At 41.4% G+C, this 16,983-nt stretch overlaps 2 protein-coding genes, 2 non-coding genes and 1 pseudogene across 5 annotated transcripts in view; 2 read left to right on the forward strand and 3 right to left on the reverse strand.

The window, feature by feature from the left end:
• LOC142342559 (AP-3 complex subunit delta-1-like) overlaps positions 1-16,983 on the forward strand; it is a 365,254-nt gene that overhangs the window by 189,005 nt on the left and 159,266 nt on the right. The gene's annotated exons all lie outside the window — the stretch shown is intronic.
• The window catches only part of LOC142342560 (serine/threonine-protein kinase tricornered-like), a 68,898-nt gene that overhangs the window by 13,839 nt on the left and 38,076 nt on the right, over positions 1-16,983 (forward strand). The window lies entirely within an intron of this gene.
• On the reverse strand, positions 4,556-4,742 carry LOC142343347 (U2 spliceosomal RNA). Its single transcript, XR_012759215.1, has one exon. It is a non-coding gene; the product is annotated as a U2 spliceosomal RNA (small nuclear RNA).
• Positions 5,607-5,809, reverse strand: LOC142343352 (U2 spliceosomal RNA; annotated as a pseudogene).
• LOC142343342 (U2 spliceosomal RNA) lies at positions 15,559-15,746 on the reverse strand. The gene has a single exon (XR_012759213.1). It is a non-coding gene; the product is annotated as a U2 spliceosomal RNA (small nuclear RNA).

Below are 16,983 nucleotides of genomic sequence, written 5' to 3' on the forward strand. Positions count from 1 at the left end.
TGGGGTCACCAGAATGGTTTCCTTGATGGGTCGTAGCTTTTCTTCTAGATAATACAGTTATATTTTACTATTATTAAAAAAACAGATAGGATCACTTGTTCCTGCTTTGTTCGCAGATACTGAACAAGCTTTTTTGTCTGAGCCGAGGATCGAAAAGTAGTTTAATATTGGTGCTAGGCAATGTCCGACATGCCAGATTTTAATAGAACGCGATAAAATTGCACGGCATTTTATCTTGAAATAATTTATGGACTGATAGGCAAGAGGCTAGAGTTGTATAGAGAGATTGAGCTTTTGTTCAGTTCTTGTGAGGTGTGTTACAACAAAGTTTCTTGCATAATGAATGTCAGCAGATAACGTTTACCTGGTCAGCAAACGAACGTTTCGTTTTTTTTTCGATAGGATTCGAAAGAAAATTGTTTGTTGGCCGATATATGCTTCCAATGCACCGAGTTGTACTACTTTAGTTGTTGCTCGATAGCCTTGAAATTCGACAGCACGTCGCTGTGGATTTTATTTGCATGCAAATTTTATCTTGCTTGCCATGTTTTAGGACGACACTTTAACGTCACTGATGAATAACCGGTTTTCCATTGGGCATTGAACAGTTAAATCCGGTTGAAAGTTTCCGAATCTCTGTTCCTTCATTAGAGTTAACCGCTTTGGAGGGCTGCTCTACCTCACGACTCTGATTGTGACGACTGATAACTGATTTTCTGTTACAAAAGCATCTATAAATGGTATAGGGTTTCGCGGCCAAATCTATACATATTATAGATTTGTTATATATTTGTTAGAACATTTTCTCAGCGCACGACTAATGCGTTGGAGCTATTTTTGATACACACTAGAGTTTTTGAGTAGTTGGTAAAGCATGGGAACTACTATAGATCGTAAAGCATGTAGTTTCTGTATAGGTGTTTACTTTGAGTTCTCAATAGCTTCAGCAACCGCCCATCCACGTTCGAAGCGTAATTCAATTCCGCCGACAATGATCGGCAAAGCTGATGTTCCCATGTATTTGTACCGTCGCCCGGTGACGATTGGGATAGCTTCAACATTGAGTTCAACAGCACATGAATATTTAGCAGTTCCACATTTAGATGGGTTGAAGCGCAAACCTAAGCGTGATGACATTTGCGACACGAGCTGTAACGTTTGCAATTCGCTCCTCTGTGAGGTCGTCCGTATAGCCCAATAAGGTTGATTAAGCTGACGAACCTACTTTAACAAGTGGGTCTTTGATGAGATTGAATAGTAAACCGCTCAGAGGTAATCCTTGACGTACAACCTTTGCGCTCTGAACCCTCATTTTTGGCCGTTTCTGGCCGTTTAAATTCACAGGCGTTGTTGAGCGGTGAAGGTAGAGACCGGATAATATCGACAATCCGTTTTCGGCATTTGCATTGGTTTAGTGATCCAAAGACTAACGCTGTTGAAAGCATCCGTGATGTCATCAAAGATCACAGGTTTGCCCGCTCGTAATGAAACTATAATCGTGTTCTTTTAAACTTCTCTTCGGGACCCGTTGCCCGAACTATACATCTTCATTATTTATTCAGCCATTTCTACAATCCTTTTGCAATAACTGATGTCAATAATTTGGATGATACTTTTATAGTGCAATCCGTATGGAATTCATGGAGTTCTGAAATTGAGGAGTCTTTCCATCCCTATTACGTATTCGCTCAGTTTCGTAAAAAGTAGTAAGCTGTTGTTGTTCTACAATATCGGAGTGCAGCAAAAGCGGTCATAGCATGTATCCCCTTACGATTTTCGAAACAAAACCTTTCTAGTAATTCAGCTCTTTGTACGTCCGAGGCCCGGGGCGAATTCTCGTGGTTGAGCACATAATGGAATTCTCATTCTCGAAAAGGGCTAGCTACGTCATCTACCTTGTTTCGAAAGCTTTTCTTGAAGTTTAGTTTGTTCATATTCGAAATCAACCTCTGGTAGACTTTGTATAACGTGCAGATCATTGTCCACTTTAACTTGAGTAAAGCTTTTGAAAGTCGGCCGGACTCATTGTATTAGGCCAGTACTTACAAGATTGAAATACCCATTAGGCTTTGATGGTTTCTTCTGCTTGGGCGCAATGAGGAAATTGAGCCAAGCATCAATATATGCAATGCCGGAATCAAAAGGCAACAGGTATTGGTCGATAGAACCTTCTGTTGTTGGTTATAGGTGGTGGTACTGGATCTTGAAATAAAGCAGGCAGAGGACTTTCTGTTGTCTCTTCATAAGTGAAACTGTTGCCGCATGCCACAGGCGGTGACAGGATAACGGGCATTGCCAGCGGTTGTTGTTTCTGCTCCGTATCTTCCAAATTCGGCATTTAAGCACTGGTATACACTGACTCACTGGAGCTGGTTCTGAGGACACTGTCATGGTACATTCGCTTGTTATGATTGCATTGGCTGGAGATTAAATGTTCTCTCTTCTGTCCCCATCTTGAGATGTACCATTGAATGAGTTATTGCTTTGCGTCAAGCAATATGGATTGATTTGCAGTATGTGCATTCGAAAAGCACTTAAGATATAGCTGAGGCCGATAATGGTCTACCCTTACAGAGCCGGGCCTGCCAAGTTGTGTCGTGTTTTAAAGATGCCTCTTTTGTTTGTAGGTTGCAAGCACAACGAATTAGTGGAAGACTTGAGGAAAAGGGAGCCGATCTTGAATACGTAAAGGTTGACATGTTGAATTGTTACAGGTTGAAATAATGAATGCTCAGACAGAACAGTGGCTGCCTAAAAGTCGGGAGAAAACTGTATAAGTGAAGCATTGTTAATCCTCAGTTAGCATCGATTAATACTAACGTTGTTTTCATTAAGTCGGTTGAAAGCGCGAATAGGTTTTGTTAGGAAGGTTTCTAAGTTTCCGCACGGCGCGTTGGTCTAGTGGCAAAGGTGCTAATTTAAAGAATACAGTGCTCCTGGAGGCGGGTTCAAATCGCAATCGTATCAAAGGTTTTTGGACGCGCGCATTAGTTTTAGTAACAATGCGTAAACTCTGTTGTTCGTAAATAGAGTAATTGATACAAAGAATGCGGGTAGTAAGGGAGTGAAACTAATTTCGCTTTTACGGGGAAAATGAATCTTTTTTTACACACAATCACGCCAGGGCGTCTCAAACCGGAGGTATCAACCTCGACCATGTGTAATAGCAACTGAAAAATCTTGGGTTAATAACCAACAAAGCAACATAATGATCACATAAGCTCACGGGTGAGCTTTGTACCAGCAGCAAATCTATTTCAACATAAAACCGGTTGAAGAGATAATAGCATGATCTTAGCCGAAAGGCTGAGAAGCGACGTACGTCTGATTTAGGCGATAGCATTATTGTCCATATAATCTAAACTCATTGACTACTGATTTCTCGAGCCTAGTGAGAAGGAGCACCCGGAGCACTCAAGGGGCAAACGTATCTTAACCCTTTCTGGACCTTAACTTCATCGCAGAGTTCTTCTTTTGCAGATTGAATACGAGAGTAGTACTCGAATCCGGGAGTAGTACTCGAATTTGTACTGGACTACAGTCGTCAGAGAGATCGGATAATCTGGACAGTCCAAGGGGGCATTGGCATTGTTTAAGTAATTCGAGAAATTAGATAGTGATTAACGCTTTAAAAGTCATCTGTGAGCTCAAGGTAACCAACAGGCTTTCTAAGTGATTCAGTCCATAGAGATAGTTTTCCGCCAATGTTTTTTGCGATAATTGCTTGAACGACCAGTCTTCAGTTTCAGGAGCAAATTCGGCACGCCTCGGGGCCTTTGTCACTTCAGCTAAATCGAAATGATGTTCAAGTTCTTCTGCCTCGCTATAATTTGGCCAGTTTGTTGAAACTTTTACTAGCCCTGGATTGCAGCTATACTGCTCGGTTTGTTGATCTTTCAGAACAGCGCTGCGTATCTCGCACCTGAATTTTTGGTAAACTACAAATATTTCGTGGTTTTCTTGGAGTTTTCTGAGTATCAGGGACAATTTTTTGTGTTGATGCTGATGTCTTTTTAGCTGCTTTTGCTTTGGGAGAGGGTGGGGGCGTCGGGTGATAGTTGTCATTCATTTGTCTGCATCAAAGTTTTGACTGGCGTTGAACTTAGTTGTGTATTCGGATGCTTTCTCGATAGCTTCTTTTCTCTGTGCAACCGTGATAAATTGTTTTAAACGATTATCCAGTTTTCTTTCGTTCTGGATAAAGTGTCAATAGTTTGCTAGGATTCGGTTGCTTTTCATCTGCTTAACGCATAGAACAGACCGAATAGCATTATCGGCTTCGTTTCGCAGATGCCGAATAATATCACTAATTTCGATGGACCAGTACTTTTTATATTACTAAAACAGTACTAAAACGTCCAACTGTGCGTTTTAACGTACAGTTGGACGTCAGCTGTTAATTAAATTCAATTCACTGCAATGCAATGTACTCTCCTTGCTACTGACCTAACAGGTAACGTCTAGCAATCAGATAACATTTCATCACCCTAATGCATTATACAGAACTCATCGCTTTTCCCTGCCTGTTTTTGCTGATATTTAATAACTTTGCTGATTTTGATGTATTGTACCCGGCGGTAGTGTATGACCAGGACTCTGCGTGGACCGACTGAAGCAAGCTTCTTTGTCGGATCCGAGGATCAAAAAGCAGTTGAATATTGGTGCCAGGCAATGCCCGACATTCAAGATATTGAGCTGACAAGTACAGATAAAATATATGAGTTCACAGATGATTAAGGGAAAGAGAGGGCGGACGTTCAGTATGTAGAAAAAGATTGGGATAAACTTGCACAGCAAAGTTTATAATGATGTAGTTTTTAACATGATGAGAATACAATAGTCCAGAGACAAGAATCGCACATATTATTGACAACGGCCAATTATGAGTTCAATTCTGTTATGCCATTAATTTTTCTCAGATGTGTTTTAGCTCGGTTTCTGTTCACTGAATCGCAAACAACAAACGAAAGTGAACTCATGGTGTCTTAGGGGCGTCAATCAGTGCAAAAAGCGCTGAAAAGACTCCAATGTTACCTGAGCCGTCAAGGTGCCCAGACCAAAGTGATCTCTGATCAGAGCATCTTCGGCTGCACACCTTCGCATTGTCCGCACGATTTACATGGTCCGGAAAGAACTTCGGGCGCAGCACTTTAGCTTGGACAATTGTCAAGAAATGGTCTGGTCAGAGTTCAGTTCGATCTGAGACGCTCCAATCAGAAATAATTATGCTCTGGACCCTAACCGCGGTTGAGAAAAGCGGCATCAACATCCCGACCATGTTCGGCTCATGGGAGCTCACCAGGTTACACATCAGCGTCGAGGATCTCCAGGTCTACCTACTAATCAGAATCAATGAGCCATTGACTATCTTCTTCAGTAAATGTTGATCACTGCTTTCACTTTGAACAGAAAGCCTACTCGTTTCTGTTACACCCTAAAACAACACTCCAATTTCAGTATTAACAAAATTAATAACCACATAAAAAATCTCCCAACGGATAGCTGGACATCAGAGGTCATCAAAAGGCACTTCTCTGCGATGACAGTATATGCACTCTCAATCCTTTGCACTGCAGCTTACTGTTTCACTAAAACGTAATTCTAGCTTTTGATGGACCGTGACCGTCGGTAGCGTAGGACCTGGACGATCAGTCGACCGACTGAAGCAAGCTTCTTTATCGGATCCGAGTATTAAAAAGCTGTTTTATATTGGTGCCAGGCAATGCCCGACTTGCAGATATTAAGCTGACGAGAACAGATGAAATATTTGCGTTTAAAGAGAGATTACATGGTATGGCAAATAAGGAATAGAAATTAATTCCCCGCAGTGTTTTCAGAAACCTAAAGGCAACTGGTGTACAAATTATAAGAAGAGACGTTTAAAATAGAATAATAAAAGGGCTTGTGAACGTTGTTGGCAAGGGTTTTAAGAAAATATAAGTATAAAAGTTTTGATTCACTCTAGTCAGGTGGGATACAGAACAATTATGGCCGTGATTAATGGCTGCGTTCCATATACTTCGTAGGAGTAAGCGCGATTTCTTTTTGCTTTAAAGTAGAGTGAGAAACAAATTGGAGGCTTCTCGCTATACACATCTAAGAGATCCAACCTGTATAACTTGAATAGATGCCTCTGTTCCTTGAGTTGCGAAGGCACGTTTTAACGCGTCATATTTGCTTATTTCGTTGGTGTTCTGCTTGGAAATTTCGGGATTTTCTGCTGAAACTTTAACATCAAGAATAAGCATTTTCTAATTTTCGGGACATTGGACAATTAGATCAGGTTTGAGTGTTCCCCAAATGTCGCTCTTTCAATACTTTTACTCGCTTGGGTAGGCTCTTTTCAATCTGATCTCGGATATCATTATGTCCCTGAATAATGCTTTTCTTGTGGGTGGTGTATCCATTAATGACGTGGTTAAGCGTTTCAGGAGCGGCTTGGCATCTGCAAGCCTTCGGTACGTTAGGATTCTAAACCATTGCCGCCTTCAGGGGAATAAGATTGAGGCGTGCTATATGGATGTAACGCCAGTCGAAAAATTTCGTGATGAAATTGAAAACAGTTTTGGTGGTAATTGGGTTTGAAGACAAAGAATCCCATAAACAATCTTGATTAGGTGCGTTAAATCAATTTCCAATTTTGCTTTTGCAGCTGCCTAATAAACATTGGCCATTGATTGAGGTATTGCATTTTATTCACAACTAGACCGCACTTGTTCCCGTCAAACAGGTGAACTTTGATATCTGATTCTAAATAATTTTTAAGTCGTTTCAAAGATGCTGAGACTTCTATTGCCATTGCTGACAATCCCGCCTTTTCATGTTTAATATTGGCAAAAATAGCGCTAGAAAGAGATTTGCCTTTGAGGAGCAGGCCTCTGGTATATTTGCCTCTGGTATATAAGTTCATCCTCCAGATTCATAGCTGACAGGAAAAAACTGAAGCGTTAATTTGGCTTTCAGAAGTACTAGGTCCGGGAAACCAGGTCCATCGTACATTCGGTGAAGATGTATATAGGCGTAAAGTGCCCGTTCAGGTAAGCAAAGAAATTGTTTTACTATTTTCCGTAACGCCAGACTGAAACAAAGAAGCTGTCTTTGTTCCGTACTTGAGTTTTCAGTAAGGTGAAAAAGCATAGGAATGACTTTAGTCCTAATTGCATGCAATTTCTGCATCGGTGTGAGAGCCCATGATTCAATTTGTTCAGCCAACTTCCAGGCTAGCTCAAAACAGGATTCGATACCTCCAACCATATTGGGGAAAGCTGCCGTACCTAGATATTTGTATGCACGTTCCTCTGTAACAACAATAACCAGTTCTTCGTTGATAGAAACCGACTGTTCGACGTTCGGGATTCCTTTTGCGAATTGAAACGAAAACCAAGCCTTGATGCCATTTCCGAGACTTTCAAGAGTATTTCTTTTACTTCTGACTCCGAATCAAAGATTATGGCAATATGATCCATGTAACCCAGGCGGATTGATTTATTTGTAGACCCAATACTCACAAGAGGGTCAATGACCAGGTTAAATAAGAGAGCACTTAAGGGGCATCCTTGTCTGACACCTCGTTCTATTTTGATTTTCCCGCAAAGGTTTTCGCCATTCAGTTTAGTTGGAGTCGTTGTGCAAGATTGGTAAAGTGACTTGATCAAGTTCACAATCAATCCAGGACCGTCACAATTGGAAAGGGCTGTAAAAATTAAATCACAGCTCACACTAAAATAAGCGTCCAAGATGTCAAGATAAAGAACTGGTTTCCTCGACCGCAGCGCTTCGGACACGATTAGAGTGTTTTCTTTACCACCACGTCTTGAGAAAACTGCTCGCTGACCAAAGGAAATTCCATTATTCTGTTTGAGCCATCTCGTCGTCGTTTTTGGCATCGAGGTGAGTAGTTTATAGCTAACGTTAGACAGAGGTGTAGGACGGAAATTCTTCAGGGCATTTTCCATTCCAGGTCGGTAATCACCTGGCCGTTTGAAAAGCAAGAAAATGCTGTAATGCTTCCAGGACTTCGGTGTCTTACCAGTAGCAGCCATGGTATGAAGTTCTTCTAAGAAACCTGCTGTAAGATTCTTGATTTTTCTGAAGTCTCGATATGTCCATCCATCAGGCCCGGGCGCCGAGTTTTCATGGTTCCGGGCTTCATTTATTTCGCCTATACTGAAAGGTGCAAACAGGGACTCTTTGTCTTTATCTTTAGGACATGGTGTTCAGAGACCTTCCACATTCTGACCAGAGTCGACTGTTTTGAGGAACTGTACGGTGAGCTGGGCGTATGTGCTTTGGGGATCCATTTCACAATTTATGTCGGAATAGTTTTGGATGATGAGTGCTTTCTTTGTGTTACTGGGATACAGTTTCTGTAGGACCCGGCCACTCAACGTTTTGGTATAATTGCGTTTAGGACGCCTAAATTCTTTCGGTGGAATAACAGTAGCTATCCGCACATCTATATTTTGAGTTAAATTGCACTCGAGTGGGAAGTCGTAGACGTTGTAATCAGTTCCGCAAACAGGTGGAGTCGGACTCATATGCGTCGAACCTGGCAGTGAGCAAGTTGTGAGTTGTTCAATAATACTAGTCGTTTCAAACGGTGGAGGAGAAAGTGGTATGCCCTTATCCCGTAGAGCTCTAACTGGTTCAAATTCAATATCTTCAACTGGTAGACAGAAGTAAGTTACGGTTGGCTCTTCCACAGTGCCATTCAAATTTGTATTGCTTTCAATGGCCGTTGTGCCCGTGCTGGGTCTACCAGCAGCCTCTTTACCCCACTGTCTCATGTGGCTACTATGTGACTTCTGCGTCCCGAACACACGATTGCATTAACAGCAGGAATATACATTAACTTCGTAATTGGGGTCACCAAATCAGGTACCCTGATGGATATTAGCTTTTCTTCTATCCGGACATAAAAGCTTACAAAAACTACATTCGGAAACAACGTCAGTAATAACTTCCGCGGTTTTTTTTCGCGGATACGACAAAAGCGCTCATGTCTGATGATATCTCTTAAAAGAAGCTTCTTTCACCTGAGCACGGCACAAGGTGCAGTTAATTGGGAAAACGGAAAGGAAAAGAATTCCCTTTTTATCCTAGCCAAAAGGCCGAGTATAAGTAGTTAATTCAATAGCTGAAATTACATTTGCAATTTATTGACAGAAAAAAACTGCATTTATTTCAAAAGTACTACAAAAGAAACCTTCACTCATACAAAATACTTACCTCTGGCATCGAGTTATTATCAACAGTGTCACTATTTTTAAGCCCAATAAGTGAAAACCACATGATCTCGTGTATAGCTTAGACATAAGATCTCAGAAATGGATTGTTCGCTTTCAGTGAGGGTAGTCTTCCAGGTGGCGCAATTTAGTGTTTTTGCCCAGAATAGCGTTTCTTTGTTTTTCACGGAAATGAGAGATCTCCAATCTGCTCCAAAATTTTGATTACCCAGCTCCCTAAATTGCTCACATTCAAACAGTAAATGCTGGAAAGTTTCCCGATTTGAATGGCAAAACCTATCTCTGTCTCCAATCTTGAAGAGAGCAACCTTATCTTTCAGCCCCAATAGAATTAGGCGAAACAAGATTTTTCTTGATATAGACGAAGGTTTGAGGTTCGCCAGATACTTTTCAGAAGACACAAGATCTGATGCTGTGCGCATCAAAAATGCAAACTCATTTTCAGCAACCTTCACGCATTAGATCTCTCCGTGACTTAGATAAGACAAGAAAGTGATACAATGACCGAAAATTAGTGTAGCCTTTTATGGTTAGTTAAGTCGCATCATAAAAATTGGACAATTCGTTCCTTGCGAATGCTGGAAAGCTTAATACAGAACTGGAGACAAAATCTGGAGGCAATAACCAGCCGGTTCGATCAATTTCGGGTATAGGTTCCCCCCAAAACTTCCACAACTAAGCGTTGAACCTTTGTGAGAAGTCCTTTACTACAGAAGGCTAATTGGTAAACAAGTTGAGAGTAAAGGGAAGTGTCATTTTTAATGGCTTTCGCTCTGAAGGACATCGTTCTTCTACAGATAGCGTTCACCTTATCTCGATTTGTTTCCAAAGAGACTGGAACTGTTTTTCCACGGATACACTCCTGGGTGTTTACGGGAATGCTTCACAACGAGTGATTGGTGCTCTTTTCTACTGATTATCTGACATTTCATGATTTATTTCAAGAAGCGTTCCTTCACAAAAAACATCTCTATAGTGTCTATAAGCGTCTCGAGCGATGAAAACGTTGTGTAGCAAAGAACATCGTCGGCGTAGGCACTGACTTCCCTTACAATACACTTCTTAATCTGTTTGCAACCTTCAATTTCTTGTAGCAGAGGTTCAATACCAAGCACAAACAAAAAGGTTGAAAGTGGGTCGCCTTGTCTAACTCCTCTTTGAATGCACAGTTTTTCGAATAAGAATCCATTGAGTTCAACCATAGATTTCAGATTATTGTAAATCGATCTAGCTAAACTCAGGAGACTAGCAGGTAGTCCTTAACTTTTGAGTAGTTTGAAGAACAACTCCCTATCAAACGCCTTGCTGCAGTCTACTGCATCGAGACATGCATCAAATTGTTTGATTTCTAAGGCGCAACTTTTTAGATTGATCAACGATGTTAATCGCTTTTTTGGGAAGCAATTGGTGCCTTTTAACAATGCCTATCAAGAAAGTGGTGAAACGAGCTGCCAGCACATGCGTTAGAATTTTCTGACCAGTATTTATTTAACTAATCTTTCTAAAGTCTTTCGGTTTATTGGCATCCTGAGTCTCGGGATGTACCTTGATAACGGCAAGATGGTAAAATTCAGGCTCATATCTGCATTTTAAAAAGTAATGATTAAAAAAGTCTGCAAAACTTTTACTGAAACACTTGCAAAAATTGCTTGTCAAGCCGTCCGGACCCGGGGAACTATCTGGATTAAGCTTTTCAATTGTTCTCTCAAACTCTGCCACACTTAGAGGCTCACTAAGTTGCTCTTTGAGATTCTCACCTCTCTTTTTCTTCGCAAATTTATTAACAAGGGCTTGTCTTTGTATTCTATCTGGTTTTTTGAAAGCATAGAGGACTCAAAAAAACTTTCGAACTCAAAAAGAATTTCATCAGAGTCAGTTAGCGTTTCATCGGACTTTGTCGAATCCGAGAATCAAAAAGCAGTCTAATATTTGTGCCAGGCAATGTCCGACATCCCGGATATTAAGCTGACAAAACAGATGGAATATTGAATTGATATCACAGAATAATACAGATAATTATTGTTTATGGATTTGAATAGCACAAAATCTTCTGGTAATATTTGAGTCAGGAGAAAAGGAACAAAACAAAAGGGAATGAACAAAGTTTGTACATAAGTTAAGGATATAGTGTTCAGCGGAAATTGTTATACTTTCGGAATTTTTCACTCATTTTGATGCTTCCCGGTAAGTTGGGTAACAGTTAGATTCCGTGCCTAGTGGACAAGTATAATTGAGACTGCTCGAAATGTGGCGCTTGTTTTTCGTTGACTTTGCATGATCATTTTCAAAGGTGTAGCGCACGACATCGAGGCCGATCCCATGCATCCTCGCTGAAGTGTTTTGACAGTTGTTGGCTTTCCTCGGTCGGCAAAGGTTTTAATTTTTCATATTTAGTTGCATTATTGCTATGAATTCGATTCCGTCAGGATGGGTTTTCATCTGAGATCTTTACATCTGTAATAATGTATTGAGTGTTCGTTTCGATGACGAAATCGGGTTGGCAGTTGCCACAGCGCTGTTTCGAAAAAAATGTAAAATGACCAGGTATCCCTTTTTCAATGTGGTCGCGTACTTTATTTGTTCGTCCTACAATTTCTTTCTTTTGGGCTGGACATGATTTCAACACGTGGTTCAAGGTTTCGTCGCCTAGTTGGCACCGTCTGCAGTTTTTATTTCTTTGATCTGTCCACGTTATTGATCCTTTTAAGGGGCTTAGATTTAGTCTTGCTTTGTGAGCAAATTGCCAATCGCACATCTTTGTATAAAAATTGTAGGTTGATTTTTTTGCCGCAGGTGGCTGTTGCATTGTTTCAAAGAAGCTTGGTTCTTGCATTTTAAAAGCTGACGGAGAGGTAAAAAGTTGGACACAAATTTCAAGTGATTAGAGTAGAAGGGTATGGACTTTCCATCTTTTGTCAGGATTAGTTGGTTTCTCTCATTTACTCTGAGTTGGTAGTCTGCATCATTTTCACTGCTGAACGCTTTTAAAGCCGAAGAAACTTCTTTCAGGACAGGGTGCAAGCCAGTTCGTTCACCCTAGTTTACTTTATCAACAATTGCATGGAGGTTCTCGACTCCCAGAATCTCACGTGTTATTTCTGTGAATTCTGATTCCTTATTTATGCAGGCAATAAGGGACGTAATCACATTCTTGCGCCGCAGCCAAACGACATCAGGTATTCCTGGTCCCCCATGTATCGTGCTAAGGTTACAGTCAGTAGCTTTAAGTTGCCTGTTCAGGTAGGAAGTAGTTTACTTTGACCATTTTCCTATGAATTAATCTTCTTCAAAAGAGATTATAGGGGAGACGTGTTGTGAATCAAATGATAAAGCTTTGATAGAGCGTGTGTCCTGACTGCGTGCAATTTTTGCATTGAGGTCAAGTCGCTGTTTAGGATCAGATGGCAGTCTGCTTTTACTAAGTTAAAGGGATCGTTCAAGCCCTACTAAGTTGAAGGGATCGTGGTTTACATTCATGACCCCAAGTTTTTTGATATTAAAGGTCATATGAAGGGAAGAAGCGGTTTCGGTGATTTTGTCGGCAACCGCTTGGGCAGAGTTGGCATCCGGGACGACAATTGCCAGATCGTCCATATATCCCAGACACGTGCCGACGGCATCCGCCAAAGCTTCAATTATTGAATTTATGTAAAATTTAAAGAGGACCGAAGACATGGGACATCCTTGCTTAACACATCGTTTGATAGGAATTGGATCAACTGTTTTTGGTAAAGATGCGCAGCCGTTATACAGATTTTGAATCAAACATTTTATCCATAATGGACACCCACTATATCTTAGTCCTTTCGTTAGTATTTGGTGAAAGATGCTGTTGAAGGCGTCCGACAGGTCGATAAACATTACCGATTTTTTGGACTGTAGCGCGGAGTTGATGAGGAAAATTGTCTCTAACTCCGTTTCTATTGAAAATTGCTCGCTGAGACCACGATATGCCTTTATTAGCTCCCAGCCATTTCGATAGCCTTGATGCCGAAATCGACGTTAGTAGCTTGTAGCTTACATTTGCCAATGCAACTGGTCGAAATTTCAAAAGTTTCTCATCGCCCGGTTGATATTCTATAGGTTTCTTCAATAGAAGGAGCGAAAAGTAAGATTTACATGAACTGGGCTTTTTTCCTGTGCATCCAATTTGATGTAACCCGTCGAGATAATTTTTAGCGAAAGCATTAATTTGCAATAATTGCTTGTACGTCCAGCCGCCGGGACCAGGCGCCGATTCGCAATGCTTTAGGGCCGATTTAGCAATGCTTTGTCACTTTGGCGAGCTGGAAAGGTCGGTTAATTTCGTCTACTGCCAAGCTGCATTTCGGCCAAGAATTTGGACAATCGACTGGCCCTTGATCGCAGTTGAACTGGGCATTGAGTTCGTCTTTGAGAACATCGCTTGGTATCTCGCACGCGACTTGATCAGACGATCTCAAATACTCCAAGGCTTTCTTGGAACATTTAGAGTGTACTGCTTTTAGGTCTCTAGGGGACAGATTCCGAGCCTTTTTATCCAATAATGATGTCTTTTTCTTTTTGGGGGGAGCGGTTGTTCTCATCCATTTGTCTGGGTCAAAAGCTTCGCAGGGTATGCCGCACCTACATTTGTAGTCGGATGCTGCCTCGCTGCTTTCCTTTCCTCTGTCACTGTACTGTTCATCGCCTACTTCCACGTCTGTGCCTCTTTCTATTGTTTCGGGGCGTGGGGAAGGGTTGCTGTAGTTATGTACTTCGATTTCATTTGATGTTTCGATTACGTTTACGATAAACTCGGGTGCTTCGTTACAGCCGCCAACTCCTAATACGTTTTCTTTTGACCAACCTATGGCCCCGGTCATTTTTGAGGGCTGGTCTGCTATTCGATACGTCGTCCTGGGCATCGCACTCGGTACGTATTTCTCGTATAACTTGACTAATTGTTTGTTTAATCTTCGGGCAAGTTCTAGTGTGGCTGCTCAAGGCTTTTTTTGTTGCAAAACATTTGTAATTGCATTTATGGGTAGGTAAATTGAACAAAGCATTGCCAAAATGTGTGGCATGATGAGAGGTAGCTTTTGGTCTGTCAGATGAAACTTTATCGCAGGGCAAGCACATTAAATTTTCCTCTGAAATAGGATGAGAATGCCGAATTCTACAATGTCTAATGATATCCCGTTTAAAGGATGATTCTTTAACAAGTGCCCCACCTTCCAGGCAGCTGATAGGCCATTCCTAGGGGTAAGGAAATAATTCCGCATCTCCTCGAAGTGAAACGTTGTCATAATTAATTTGAGTGTTGTTCTATAATTTGCAATAAGAATGTAAGTTCTGTTATGTACTAAAGGTTAACAGAACCCCTTTGTTGAAGGGGGTGCAAGCGTGGAATCGATCTCCTGCCCTAGGAAACTCCCGGACTACCGCGCGCGAGTGTTAGCCCGTTGAGCTAACGCGGCTTACTATGTAGTTTATTTTGTCCGTCTATAAAATAGCTCACACCCAGCAGCTATGCGATCGAAATAAACAACTAACCCCGACTGTGATAATTTATACTTGCGCGTAATATAGTGGGGTAGTAAATAACAGAATGTTGAATTAACACACGATCACGCCACGTCAACTCAACGGGAGGGATTTACCTCAACCATGTGCTAATTCAAGAAAAAAATGTAAAAGTTCAAAGGGTAAAATTGATCAGGAAGATATCATACCTCCAATTCTTTTTCGGAATTCAAGAAGTAGCATGAGGAAATTAGTAACTGCATGATCTTAGCCAAAAAGCTGAGAGTTGATCTTAGCCAAACACATGATCTTAGTCAAAAGGTCATTTTAGTGAGGCTATTGGTTGTGTTACTTCTTGTCAGTAACTTTTGAAGGGCCGCTGAGTCCCCCTCGTTAACATCAAAATAAGTTTTTGACGCGGGAAAGGTTTTTCGTTGACGCTTGCATTTTAATTTGACTCAAAGCTACTACTACCCTTTTGTGCTCCTTAAATGATTGCGAGTTTTCCTTAGCCAGGCTTTCAAGTCTTTTCTTTTCTCTAAGCCATTCCTGTTTTTGCGCTTATACTCTTAGATTCCTGAATACTGACATGCTGAGAGTTGTGCGCAGTCTACTTTTCCAGCAGTCGTACGAATTAGCATCAATTTCTTGCAATTCCCAAAAGCTCTCAACTTCATCTTTAATAAGCTTTTTATTCATATTTAAATAGCTTTTTATGGGGTTCGAGAATACTCGTCATTTAATTTCCAATAACTGTGTCCGCTCGGTTTCTCAATTTCTTTTTTCATTAGTTTCAGCTTTTTGTGGTCACCTATTGGATATTGAGTTATGTTGATGGACCGTACCCGGTGGTAGTGTAGGATCGGGACGATCCGTGGACCGACTGAGGCAAGCTTCTTTGTCGGATCCGAGGATCAAAAAGCAGTTTAATATTGGTGCCAGGCAATGCCTGACATGCCAGATGTTAAGCTGACAAGAACAGATCAAAGATTGAGTTCATTCAGAATCAATAGGGGTGCATTTGATAGTTGGAACAGTAGAATAAACTGATTAAATCATGACATGAGCGTTGAGCAGTTGTTTGTGACGTGAGACAAAGTTTCTCTTGCACCCTGTCATCTTCGACTGGTTTGGGCATCGCTATGATTCCAAGTGAAGATTGAGCGTACATGGGCTAGATTTAATCGTGTCATGTGGATATACCGCCAGTTGCAAAGTTTTGTGTGGAAACTGTATACGTTTTTGGTAGGCATCGGTTTGCTGCGAAGTGCTTTCCAGAACCGACCTTGATGGGGAGCGTTGAGTAGTTTATTTAAACTTTCTCTCTGCAGCATCCTGTTCAAGGTAGGCCAGGGTTGCAATTAACGGGCTCCATCAATATCAATGACAACCTTGTCATTGCAGATTGTTAGACTTATTTGCTTCCCCCAGTACTTGGATAGCTTCACCATTGCACCGGCAACCTCTTCCGATGTAGGATAGGCCCGCTTTGCGTTTTTTGTTAATGGCTGTTACGAGTTGTTCCATTGATTGAGATCGGAGAATAGGTTTTCGTGTATAAGCCCCCAGATCATCCTAAATATTAACTGAATTAACGAACGCTTGTAGATTCGGTTTTGCTTTCAGCAAGGTTAGGTCTGGTATTTCAGGACCGCCATACATTCTGTGTAGATGGATGTATGCATTAGCTGCTCGTTCGGGCAGAAAAAAGAGCCTCTTCGTTATTTTGCGTTGGTGTTGATTGAACCTGTCGAGCTGATGTTACATGACGTGAGAGTTTTCTAGTAGGTGGTATGCCATCGGAATGACGTTTGATCTAAGTGCATCTAATTTCTGCATAGGGGTGAGTTTTGATTTCTCCACATCCTCCATGAGTGACCAAGCCTGTTGAAAACATCCTTCTTTACCACCCAGGAGCGTTGGGAACGCGGTTGTACCAAGATTTTTATAGGCTCTTCCCTCGCTCACTACCGGGATGTGTTCGCCTTCGATTTGGACACCGTGTGGCACGTTGGTGCACCCACATTTCTTTGGGTTGAAATATAAACCGAGTTGCTTAGCCATTTCCTCGACGTTGGTCAATACATTGTTGGTCTCGTCAGGATTATCGAGGATAAGTGCTACATCGTCCATGTATCCCAGGCTGCAGGATACAGGAGTTAACCCAGCTCTGATAATAGGGTCTATGACAAGGTTAAAAAGAATTACACTCAATGAGCAACCCTGTCGAACACCGCGTTCAACATTAACTGCA

Source organism: Convolutriloba macropyga, chromosome 7 (assembly GCF_964194025.1).
Source record: "Convolutriloba macropyga chromosome 7, txConMacr16.3, whole genome shotgun sequence".
In the NCBI taxonomy this organism is placed as follows: Eukaryota; Metazoa; Xenacoelomorpha; order Acoela; family Convolutidae; genus Convolutriloba; species Convolutriloba macropyga.